Source organism: Culex pipiens, chromosome 1, assembly GCF_016801865.2.
Source record: "Culex pipiens pallens isolate TS chromosome 1, TS_CPP_V2, whole genome shotgun sequence".
Taxonomy (NCBI): domain Eukaryota; kingdom Metazoa; phylum Arthropoda; class Insecta; order Diptera; family Culicidae; genus Culex; species Culex pipiens.
In genome coordinates this window covers 120,674,896-120,687,674 of record NC_068937.1, presented here as the reverse complement: position 1 = coordinate 120,687,674, position 12,779 = coordinate 120,674,896, and the positions used below count along the sequence as shown (strand labels likewise).

Genomic DNA, 12,779 nt, shown 5'->3' with positions numbered 1-12,779 from the left:
GTTAGTCATCAACTCACCACCATCACCTAGGGGGCACATCACTGCGTCCATTGTTTGTTTTGAAAAAAGACGCAAAGACCCCTCGCTGTCTTTGGAAAGCTTCCGCACCGTCAGGGTTCCGCTTCCGTGAGTTCCCTCTATCAGCAGTCTCGACAATTTCAAACGGGGAATCGCCGCCACTGTTTCCACGAGGCTTTGCAATGTTTGATTTCGTAATTAATCGCATCACGAAGGACGTATCAATCGAGCAAATGATAACTTGCTCAACAACGGCGCTGGGTATGTGGAATTGTGTTTTTCTCTCTCTCTGTTTGTTATCGAAGGAATGAGCGGTTCAAGCTCGGATTTGCATGGTTGAATTTGCGCCTGTGAAATCTTTCAAGCATTACGGAATCTTGGAATTCCGAAGGGCATGCTCCGATTCAGCTACATCTTCATTTTGTAGTACAAAAAAAACTGTTTGAATAATTTCACGCCAAGATATCATCCGATAGGAGGCCACATAGCTACAACGGTGATCTTTGGTAGCATTTTCACCCTCCAGCAATTACCCTGCTCAATTTGCGAATCGGAACCGTGAGAACGCTGCACTCCGTGGTCAGGCCCTTCGAATCTTCGAAGGTTATCTCGCTTGTCAACGGACACCGGAGAAGGCTGGCATCTCGTTACCCGCCATGATTAAGTAATTAGTTCCTAAAACGAGCAAGATCTGCTTCAATGTTGCAGCTAGGGGGAGATAGATCGCCACGCGCACTGGAACATGATCACGACTTACGGGTTCCGAGTTGTTCTGAAGTGGTAATTAGAAACACATTTCCCCTGGCGGTATGATTCATAAATCAAGTGCCAGGTAATTTGCTACCGGCGGCGGCGGTCGCCGGCTAATGCCGATGGCGCGATTCGCAGATAACTTTGAAAGAGTCATGCATTTGATGAGAGTTAGCCCATCAAATGAAAGATACAAATATTGAAAGTGTTGACAGATTGACAGAATAATACTTACCCTAACATAATCCTTTATTATACCACTTACCTGAAAGCAAAAATTAACAAATAACAAAAGCAGAACCTCGACTTCTACGTCCGTGTTAGGGAATGCCCCCCGCGTCATGAAGCACCAAGGGTTACCCAGAAGTTATAAATCTGTAAAAACCAATTAAAATCACATGCTGCGCCACCTGTTGAAAGCTCGGCGGCTACTGCGGATATGTATTGGCTCTTGCAGCGGAGAATGTCCTCTGGGTTGGAGTGCCTCCAAAGTGGCGAGCGCTGAATGGACACTATACGCGGATTAAATGTGGATCATTAGCAGCTCGTAAAAGTACCATTACAATGGGTTGCGGTACCGGGTTAGGCGTGGCGCTGCAGTCATTTACAATTGCAGAACTTCCCTATTACGGACGTCAGAATCAAGGTACCTTTGGTTTGAGTTTGAAATAATTCGCTTGCAGGTAAGTGGTTCAGTAGATTTAAGTGCGTTTTCTATTACGGACATCAAAATCAAAGTACCTTTGGTTTGTTCTTGAATAATTAAAATTTTGCAGGTAAGTGATCCGGCTATGTTGCAGTTTAAGGTGTGATTTGTGTCCCTTTCAGGTAAGTACACTCTGTCAATCTGTCAAAGCTGTCAACAGTTGCAGTTTGCCTGCAACACGTCTGTCAAATAACCCATTCAGCTGGATTAGTCCTTCCACACCCATGTGTGCGGCGCGGCCAATCCCCGCAAGGTACAGACAGTAATTAAAATGCGCCTGGGCGAGTGATTTAGATAAAACAATACTCATATAATATTTCAATTACCATCGGGTGCAACGAGTGGGCAGATTTATACCCGGTGGACATCGAGCCCTTGCGGGTGCAAAATTTATGCCACAATTAATTAAACCTCCGCTCAAGTGGCAATTGTGTTTGCCCAAGTAAATGAGCACACTTGACAGAGTTGCATAAATTGAAATCGCATAAAAGTTAACGAGCAACGGGGGCACCCCGTGTTCGACCTCCCTAAGGTAAAAATTTCGTGTTTGCAGAAATGCCCTGCGGGCAAAACTGCAACTTTGTTGGGGAACTCCCCGCAAGAGGTGAGCCGAGCTTTGTTTAATCAGCAAAAGTGACACTTTTTGAAATTCAGGCTACATTCCAGGCCAACTCGCGCTCACAGTGGTATGCAAATCTGAAGGAAGGGATTTTCCCGCGTGCGCGCAAAACCCGCTAATAACATAAATTGTTCATCGTGGAGCCGTCCCGCACATTTGGTGGCACGTGGCAGTCGACCCAGCTGCGTTGGGTGTTTTTATGTGAGACATGTATCGAGAGCCATTCATAAACGGACGAGGGCAATTCCAGTGAATTACGCGCCGCCACCGCCAATGGCAATTGCGAGATTTATTCCAAGGAGTGCGAGCTGATTACGTCGAACAAGTGTGCACTCACTTGCAATTGGCACTTGAGGGGTTAGTGAAATGTGGGAAACGGGTTGATTATCCAATTACCGGCCGTTGTAGAGCTTCTCGAATTGAGAAGGCTCAAGTTTAGAAAGCCTTTGAGTCAGCTGAAGATTTTCACCTCTAGTGCGGACTTCAAAACATAAGTATCACTGTGGGGTTCAACGAAACAATTGATGAGAATATCAAGAAAATTATTCTCCTCTAATACGGACTTCAAGATCGAAGTCACGATATGTGATTGGGAATATTTTTCTTGTTCCAGAAACCCTGAGTAAGTACGATAAAGTGAAACATGTGTGTGATTCCAGTAACTTCAGGTAAGTACAACTGTCAATCTGTCAATAGGTTAGTTATAGTCCCACCCTACTACGGTTTTCCGCTGACCTACTTTTGTCTGGACTTGACCCTCAGCTAAATCCATTCCAAACTACCGTTTCTACGACCTTTATCGAAGCTTGCATTCTCCTAATCGAACAGCTCGAACAGCCAAACCACAACATTACATAGGCCACAAAGTCGTCTCTCACCGCCTATCTGTTTCTCTTTTTTATTTCTCCTTCGAGCCTTATGATTTTTTCGTTATTTCTTCTCACCTTTCACAATTCCATGCCTTTTTTTTTTTGCTTCTCTCACCACAAACGCCAACACTCTTTTCTCTTGGCCAATTTTGGCACCATTTCCGACTTATCGATTGTCGCGTTTTTTTGTTGGTACTATTTTCGCCACATAATTATGCATGCTAGCCCCAAACGCTTTCAGCACGATGTCGATAAAAGGCTGGAAAAGGCCCCAACATTCGTCATCGATTGCGTCAAAAAAGAGCGCGCGCGAGAATTCCGTGGAACTGTGACGACGACGGACGGATGGAGTGACTCATGCGACTCGGATGTAGGACAGTCGAAATGTGGAGTTTTGAAAGACTCTGGGTTGGCCGATTAGTGATTTCCAAACACGTGCCAAAGATGCGATCGCGCTGTGAAGACGACGGGTTTCAACACTGGACTGTAACGGGATGTTTACTTTTTGGGTGCGAAGACGGTTCGATACTGTTGGTGAACAACATGTGGACGATGTTGGGAAATTTAGCTGTCGTTTAGTTTTTTGTGATGCTCTCTTCTAATACGGACTTCAATATCTTTGAACTAACGTTAAGTTTCTTTGTTTGAATTCTAAGATCCAGAATTTTCAAGTAAGTACTTTATGTATAATGCTTTAAGGTACTTGAACAGGTAAGTACTTCTGTCAATCTGTCAGTCTACAGGTGTAGCCTCCATGAAGTGAGTCATTGCCCTTTGATTGATTCTAGTAAATCGTCTAAAAGCATTTCGCTGTCGCATCATTCCAGCAACCTGCATTGTTTCAACGTCGGCAAACCAGTCAGCTTCGATTACGACTTCAAGGTTATGTTCCATCGCGTAGCAGGTTCGCCAGCAGGTATTTGTACCGGTTTATTTCCGACGTCGTTCTTCGCGCGTACTTCGCGTCGCATCGTCTCCCAGAAGACGACCTGACGCTGACTACCGGTCAAACTCGTTTTCGAGGGATTCTCCCGTTTCTGACTGTCTGACAGAAAAAAAGCGACTTGCGACCAGGTGAATTCATGCAGCTGTCTGCAAGCTGTTAAAAATACATTGCAGGTGGTTTCGATTTCTGTTGTTTTGATCGAGCAATTTTGGCGCGAAATTCTTTTGCAGGACACCCCAGGCACGTGTTGTATCCCGGGTTGACATTCCAAGTGGTCTGCGCAAGAACACCCACTTCAAAAGCATTCTTGAAAATCCCACACGAATTTCGCCCTCGCAACAATGTAGAGTTGGCGAATGACCCAAATATCTCGACCTCCTCCGCAGGACGCAACTTCTCAGTTTTAATCACCCTGATAGCGGACTGACAGTCCAAACAATCTCCAGCCTTCAGCTTCAATCGGTGAGACAAAGTGGAACCGCACCGCAGAGAGATCTGCTACAAAGTGTTTACTTTGACCACCGTCTTATCGATCTCCACAGTCGAGAGGGGTTAGGGTGTAGGGACCGCCGCGGTAGACAGGAGACAAGTCGAACGAATGTCTTATTATAATGGTGATTAATCGCGCGGGTTATTATAATGTGAACGATAAAAGCTTAGCTAGTTTGAACTGCGCTGGGTTCTGGGCCAGAGGTCGGGTTCAGGGAGGGAATGGAGTTATGGGGTTAAGACTCTGGGGTAAAGGAAAGAAAAATTACTGAAAAATGTATTACTGGGTTGTAGAAGAACCTAAAAATATCAAAATATAAAGTTTTGTTAACTATTTAAGCACATTTATCTACTTTTAAAAAGTTAAGTATAACTATTCAAACTATCCCAACTGAGAAAATTATGACTCATTTTAAATTTAATGTATACAGTTCGTTATACAAACAGAGTTTTCAACTCGAAAAAGTTAAAGAAATCCTAACTGAGAAGGTTCCAAAAGTTATACTTAACTTTTCAAAAGTAGATAAATGAAGTTTAGCTTTGTTAAAAAGTTTATATTTCGAATGATTTGTGCAGACAATTACTTACTTTTGACTACAAAACAAAAACTTCACACTTATGTATCAAACTATTCAATTATATCCCATCTTGCCCCAATTACCCCATACCAAAACGAACCATACAATTGTTCTGTCAGCCTCTTGCAAGGGAACAACTCAAGTCCTAACAAACCGTCGTCTCCAATTGCAGGCAACTGACCGGCCGACCAGCCATTCAGCCGTCCAATCCAACAACCATGCCCAGATAGAGCTGTTTCACTATCGGTGTATGTGCACCATTTGCATAATGCCTATAATGTGGCAATAATTACACTCAGAAATATATTATTGCACTGCTGATCGGTTCACTTAGGTGGTAAGACTTGCGTCGAAATTGAAACTCTGATAAACTTCTGAACCCCCTGCCAAGCTCTCTAGAGACCGAAGGCGTCGTACGAGACCGATATCATGATTTTCTCACGAATTGCTTGTCGAAGGTTTTATCTGATAGGCAAATCAATCCAGAGCACAACTACTCATAATTACACGGGACCCCCGGCGCGAGCGAGCGAGTGCCCCGGAATGATTACTTGCCAGACATGCACCACGGGTGGGGTCTCTCCGGTATACATTGTAACCACAAACCGTCGTGGTCCAATATGTCATGTTGACCAGACTTCAGCTTCAATAAAACTTTCTGTGACTCAGCGGGACGTGCGGTGCGGGTCTGTTTGAGGGCACTAATCGAAAGCGGGCATCATGCTGGGTGACAAAATGTAAACATATAATGTTTTGCGTTGAGTTGAACAAGTTTTATATACTTTTCAAAAGTTTAGTACAACTCTTCAAACTACCTGAAACAGGTTTATCAATGGGAATATGAGTCGAATAAATATTAAAATTGACTCACATCCAATATGCTTAAGAATTTTACTTCAAAATGTATAAAAAGTTCAAAAACTCAAGTTTAAATAGTTACACTAAACTTTTAAAAAAGTAGATAAATGTAGTTTAAATTTGACTAAAACATTGTATTTTTAGGTTTCCCATCAGAACGCTATCTGACAGACGAAAATCTACATCAGTAGTCAAACCAAGAGTTTTTGTTTGCTTTCCTAATCAGTAAACGAAAAGAACATTTCACCAAACCCTCCCAGTGACTCAGCAGTGCCAAACCTTCGCATAAAACCGTTACTGAACGATGAAATTGATTGCACAATCAAATAGAACAAAGCTCACTCCCTCCACTTCTACATCACAATCAATAAAATCCGAAAAATTCATCCAAAGGGAGAGAAAACAGTCGCTCTTCAACCAACGTCAACACAGTATCCTTTCTGCGTGAGTCATCCCGCCGCGAGGAGCCAACCGGGCTGCCATCCTTGAAAGTTTTAAACTAAATCCCCTCTTTTCTCACTCCTCTCAGCGTCAGCTGCCGCTTCAAACAATATCCTTGTTTTATGGCTGTGCCGAAGGCTAACGAGGTGACACGACGACGGCATATATACTTTGTGCGAATCAGATTTCAGGATGACACTGGATTTAACAACCAGGAAACAACCTCTTCTGGCATGAATTCTGGGTGGGTTGAGCATCCGGAAGGCAGATGGATGTTTAATGAAGATTTTATGGACTTTGTCGCTTTCTTAACGAGGGTTTATGACAGTTTTGTGGTGTTTTGAGTTGAGATAAGAGAAAAATTGGTTGGAATGTGTGAGATTTTAATGGCTTTGAATGCGTTAATCGAATAAGGGGGTGACTTTTTTTAGCATCGATCCAAATTTTAGGTTTATAGCAACATTTGATAGCTTATGTATCATTTAAATTGTAAATAAATGCGTAGAGGCATAGTCTGGGGCACTAGAAAAATTACTGCATACTTCTTTTTACTTAAAATATAAGAAATATTAGTAAAAAACACTGCTAAAGTTGACCTCTAAAAAAATGACATTTTTAAAAACATTGGCAAAGTCACATTAAACAAGTAAAACTTCCAACCCATAAATTTTCCAAAATTTTAAGAGTTCTTCTTTCCAATGCTTTTTAAAGATCAAAAATTGGTTGAAAAATGGATTTTTTAAATCGAAGCCCGTCTAAAGGGGGGGTTGGGTTGTAGAGGGTTAATTAGCCTATTTATAAGAACTATTTATAATAACTATTTTAACTTTAGATTAGAATTTTACGGACAAAAGAATTTATTTTTTTGATTTTCTTAAAATATTTGCGAACTTCTAAGGTATCAAATTGTCCTTGTTCTTTCAAAATCGAAATTGCCAAAGTATTAATAGTTGTACTAAAGTTTTCAAATCTATCTAAAACATACTTAGGTAAATATTAAAACTTTATATATTTTCAAATTCTTCGTGAAAACCACAAGTTTCATTTGCAAATATTTAAATCATTTAAGTGTTGAATCTAGACAGAACAACAAACTGACATTTTGCGCCGTGGCTACCGTAAATCCATAACAGAAAACAGGTAAAAAAAACAAATCCGGTCACAAAGTTCACCTCCAAGAGCCTAGAAAAGCGAAGGAAAGTGAACATGAATAAGTAAACCGGAGCAAAAACGTGTCTGACTTGCACTATATTTTGTTTCGACAACTTTCCAAGCAATCGTCGTTGTCGCCGCGCCAGTACACAATTAGTTTGGTGCCAAAGGGCTTGGCACCACCGCGGCCTAACCTTGATCTTGTCGAACTGTGTTGGAAAATAAAGGTGCTCAGACCGGGAAGCAATAGGACTTGTGTTACTTGAGTGACACTCTGGGTGTCAGTTTCGATACAGGTTCGGTTGGTCAATTAGAGCATTCCGCAAGTTTGGCTACACGGTCGGATTTGATTATGCAAATCTAGATCCAGTGTTTGGGTTCGATTGACGTGGTCTCCACATTCATCAACTTCAGCTGGAAGTGGTTTCGAGTGCGTGACAAAATCCGCTCCAGTGAGCTATAAATAATTCCTCGATCGTGAACATGATTTCGCTGGCACATAACTTGGGCGGGGTCTACCCTGCCCGTACACCCGTACCTCTTAAGCTTAAGCCCGCGATCGCAACGACCGGGTTACAGGTAGCATGAGTAAATGTCAATCTATCCGTCAATGGGCCTGTCCCACGGGACTTGGAGATAGATTTATGGAACCCGGCTGTCGGCCAGTTCTAGTTCGCGTGTCCACCAGCGAATTGCTCAAAGAGGTAAAACAAATCCACTCTCATTAGCAGCAACCCATTGGGGGTCTACTCCGGTTGTCCAGAGATCCGAATCAGCTGCCAAGTACCGATACAGCTGGCTGATAAGTGCTCGACCAACAAAAGCTAACCTGCAAATTTGCAAACCTTTGGGGTCGCAATCGCGAGATATTAATCATTGCGAGTCCCGCGATCGACCGACAGTGACAAGATCGCATTCAACGCAAACCCTTTCAACCATTCGGCGAATTAATTGAATAGTAATAAGCTGGCAGCACTGCCAGCGTGGCGCGAGGAGAATGTTGATTTCGATTAGATTCAATTAAGCGACATAAATTGGTACAAACTACTGCCATAAATAGGCACAGAACCAGCCTCTCTGTAGAGGTGACCCGCGGCTGAACCACGCGACCAATTCTGGTTCTGGAATTGTGTTCACATGATTTATGGTAATATCAATAGCTGCTAAAAAGTAGTTACTCGAAAAATGAGCCAACGTGCGCAGGTTTGCCTTTCAATTTGCTGCTACCGTGCGCCGTTTCATATCAGTTGCAACGATCGGTCGAAATGTGTGTTGTTTTCGCTGTTGATTAATTGAAAGTAAGTCATTCCGGACAGTTTCCACACGGAGAAGCGGAAAATGTGAACATATAAAGTTTTTGCACAAGCTAGAACATATTTATCTGCTTTTCAAAAGTTTAGTATAACTTTGCAAACATTCAAAGTTGAATCATTTGGTCAGAATAAACTTTGTTTACACTTGATTTTAGTTGAAATTTTGAAAAATAATGAAAATACTATGTAAAAAGACAACAAAGTTAGTTTAGATAGTTACACTAAACTTTTAAAAAGTAGATAAATTGACTCCAAGTTTGACTTAAACTTTATATACAAAGATTTTTGGATTCAGCATAGGTCAAAAAGTATTTCATTGCGCAACTCATGAAATATTACACAAATTAAGATAAACAAATCTACCAGATACTTTTAAATAAGCTTTCATTTGATGGTAGTTCCGTTATTTTGGCTATGCTCATAAAAGCTCAACTCACTAATCAAAAAAGTATACAGTTAGCATCGAAACCTACCATTATGCAGTATTGTTGTAAGCCTTAACCATAGCTAAACCGATTTCTCACCACCAGCCAAACATTCCATTCAGGGCGATGTATGGAAAAATGGACAGCGCACTATCTGCACGCAAAATCAGCGCAATTCAACATAACGAAAGCCTCGCAGCAAAATGCATATAAAACCATATCAAACTCGGCTCATCGATAACGAAATTAATCTCATCAACCGTACAACAAAAACGTCGACGACGATGACGAAATGTTGAAGAAAAGCCTGTGCGCGCGCGCTTCGCTAATCCATCATTGGACTAATAAGTGTAATTAGATTCGCCGCTCGGATGCTCCTCTACTCTGGTGAAGAAAAGTGAAGAAGAGCTCTCGACGACGACGAGCTGAGATCAAAACCGACCGAACATAAAACTTTCATGATCGTTTCAAGTAATTATTTCCGACTGGAAGTGCACTGTAAAAATAGCGTGAATAAAGTAACTACTTAAAATATTTGTTTTCCCTAAATTATAAAAATTGATAAATAATATTTTCATGAACAGCAGAAAACTTTAACTTAAAGTAAACAAAAATTTCAACTTTTTTTCAGAGCTTCATAACATTCTACTGCATGCATGATTGCAGCTGATGAAGTATAAACGGAGCCGATCTGTTGTTGTTGTTTTGCCTTCCTTTTTACGAGCTCGGAGCACACTTTTGCGGCTTGGCTGAGCTGGGCCAAGCCGAGCGTGCGAGCATCTCATGTGTGAAGTAAGTTGTTCGAATGACACTCTCCAGTATATTGATGCGCTCATGTAAATTGAGCGGTAATTTGCATATGTGAATAGGTTTTTTCTCACCTAAGGTATGAGAAAAGAGGCTCGTTTTGAAAGTTTAAGCAAATTTTACCGAAAAATATCAATATTTAAAATATTGGAATGAGTTAAACTGTATTTAACTACTAACTAGTTTTGTATAACTATTGAAACCTTGAACCTTGTCTACCTTGAAATGTAAAATTGTCTATTGCATTTTTTTACAAAATATAATGTATTTTTTCAGAAATAACATCATTTATCAGCTCTTTAAAAGTTAAGTGTAACTTTCTGAACTAGTTTTCTGACAGCAAGTGACAATCAAATATAAGCAGAGTTAAATGATTTGATTTTGTGTCGGTATTTTATATGTTATCTAAAAAAACTGTTGAAAACGGCCTAAAACAAAGTTTACAGAGCTAAACTAAACTTTTAAAAAGTAGATAAATCAGTTTTAACTTAATCTAAAACATTATATATTTGTTCCAGCACCCACATAAAAGCCCCTAAAACAAAAACCACACTGAATGGTGTCCGTTAAGTAATAACTAGAATATTTTAATTTCCCAAACAACCACAACGGCCTATCCAACACCGCAGACGAGCATCTCGTTGGTAGGGGAAGGTGGGGCAAGACGACCATATGGGGCAAGAGGAACAATCGCTCGTAAGGCCGTAATCTTTACAATTTTGATTTTTTCCAGTACGAGGAATTGTTGCTAGCAATGCAATTAGCTGATTCTACTACCACATAACCGCCAAAATGACGTAAACGCCACGGGGCATAAGATTGAATGAAGTTTTTTTTCAAAACCATTGTTTCCTTATAATATTTGGAAAGTACAAAATAAGCCTTAAGGTTCGTTTTAAGGCTCATTTTTTCAAAATGCTATTTTTCCTAGATCAGTAGTGTCCCTACCAATGACTTGCACCTATTATGAAGTATGATTTATCTTTTGGTTATTTTTGTAGAGAGATTTAAAAAAATCTTGCTTAGGTGGGGCAAGTGAACCATATGGATTTTTAGTATGGAAAAAAATACGAATTGCTGCAGCAACATATTTTATTGTGAAAAAAATACATAAAAGTTCTTAAAAACTGATAAACAATTGTTTAAAAAATTGTCCATACACGATATAATAATATCATGAAAAATTACTATTTATCATCTAAGTAATATTTTTTTCGCAATTTTTTTGTAAAATATTATTGTTTAATCTAAAAATGACAGAAACGTTTCAAATACATCCTAATCTGACGTATCTAAGTGATAACAGTTCAATTGTTGGTAAATTAGCATGTTGTTTCATGCATTGTTCCTCTTGCCCCAACGGGTTGTTCGTCTTGCCCCACTAGTTGAGTAGAACGTACGAAAAATCAAAAATTTTAAAATCAATTTTTTACATTAAAAAACAGATTTTTTTAAAAACTTGTTCTATCAAAGTCTTAGTCAAGACCTAGAATAAGATGATTATAAAAAATCCGACAGATTTTTTAACGTTTTTAATGGGTTATAACGAGCATTTCCTTAGCTTGTTACACTTGCCCCACTTTCCCCTACTCCAGTCACCTACCCAAACGGCGGTCGTTTTGCTGAATTTGGCCGTGTCACGAACCGGCAGTAACCCTCGGCACTCTATCAAATTTATTGTAATGAAATTACCCCCCAACGAATTCCCAGCGCCATTTTTGTAAACTTAGCGTGGATGCCGGCGTCACGCGACGGCAGTTTCGGCATTTTTGAGGTTGTTTACACCGAAAAAAATCCGGAAACCCCGTCAACCAACCAAACTTAAGTGTTACGAAGTTTCCGTGTTTTCCATTCCGACGTTCAATTTGTTTTCGTTGGAGGAAGTAATAATGGCGACAGCAGACAGAACACAGAGAACTTCTGGATGGCCGTCGTCGTCGTCGTAATCATAACTGCAGGGAGGAAGCCAAGAACGATGAACTAACGTGACCAGGGCAGAACTCATTAAAAACAAGCATTCTCTTACTGGAGGAAGCCGTCCTTGGTTCGACTCTGCCGCAACGACTTGATCAGCGTAAGAGGGGAAGAGTCGAATTAAGCAAACGGTATGTAAATGAATGACTACATGGCAGTGAAGTACTCGCTACGATGGTGCATGCCAGGGTTCTGTATGGTTCCTGGTTTGGCGACGGCGAAAGGAAAACGGAAATTGAAAAGGCAAACATACACATACGGGGGCTTCGAGAAAGAAGTCTGGCAGCTCGTCCAAGTCGTGGCACTGTGCGTGGTGGAAAGCAATCATCGACCTAATGGTAGCCGATGGGATGGGGATGTTTGTTCCTGGTCAGATGTCACTCCTGGGACCAGTTGCACAAAGAATGTCACCACTTGAAAGACGGAATACAATGAATTTGCACCTAAAATGACGAAAAACTTTTAATTTTCGAGAGGAATGATTCCGTTTTGAAATTTTAACTTGAAATTTGTTTGCTGAGACAGTGAGAAATAGATTATTATCAACATATAAAGTTTTCGTTTATTTGGTCTAACATTTATCTACTTCTCAAAGGTTTAGTATAACTATTGAAACTATTATTTTCTATTTTTTACTGCACGGTCGATGCAAAACGCCACCCAAGACAGTGCAGTAAATAAATCGAGCGTCATTATTTGACAAATAATACGGAAATTCTATTCAAAACAAGTTTGAAAAGTTATACTTAACTTTAAAATTGTATATAAATGTAACATGACTAATTGGAAAACATTATATTTCAATTATTTTATTAAGAGAACAAAAAAAAGAAT

At 40.4% G+C, this 12,779-nt stretch overlaps 1 protein-coding gene across 1 annotated transcript in view; it reads right to left on the bottom strand.

The window, feature by feature from the left end:
• Window positions 1–12,779, bottom strand: part of LOC128093304 (unconventional myosin-VIIa-like) — a 30,912-nt gene that overhangs the window by 7,909 nt on the left and 10,224 nt on the right. The gene's annotated exons all lie outside the window — the stretch shown is intronic.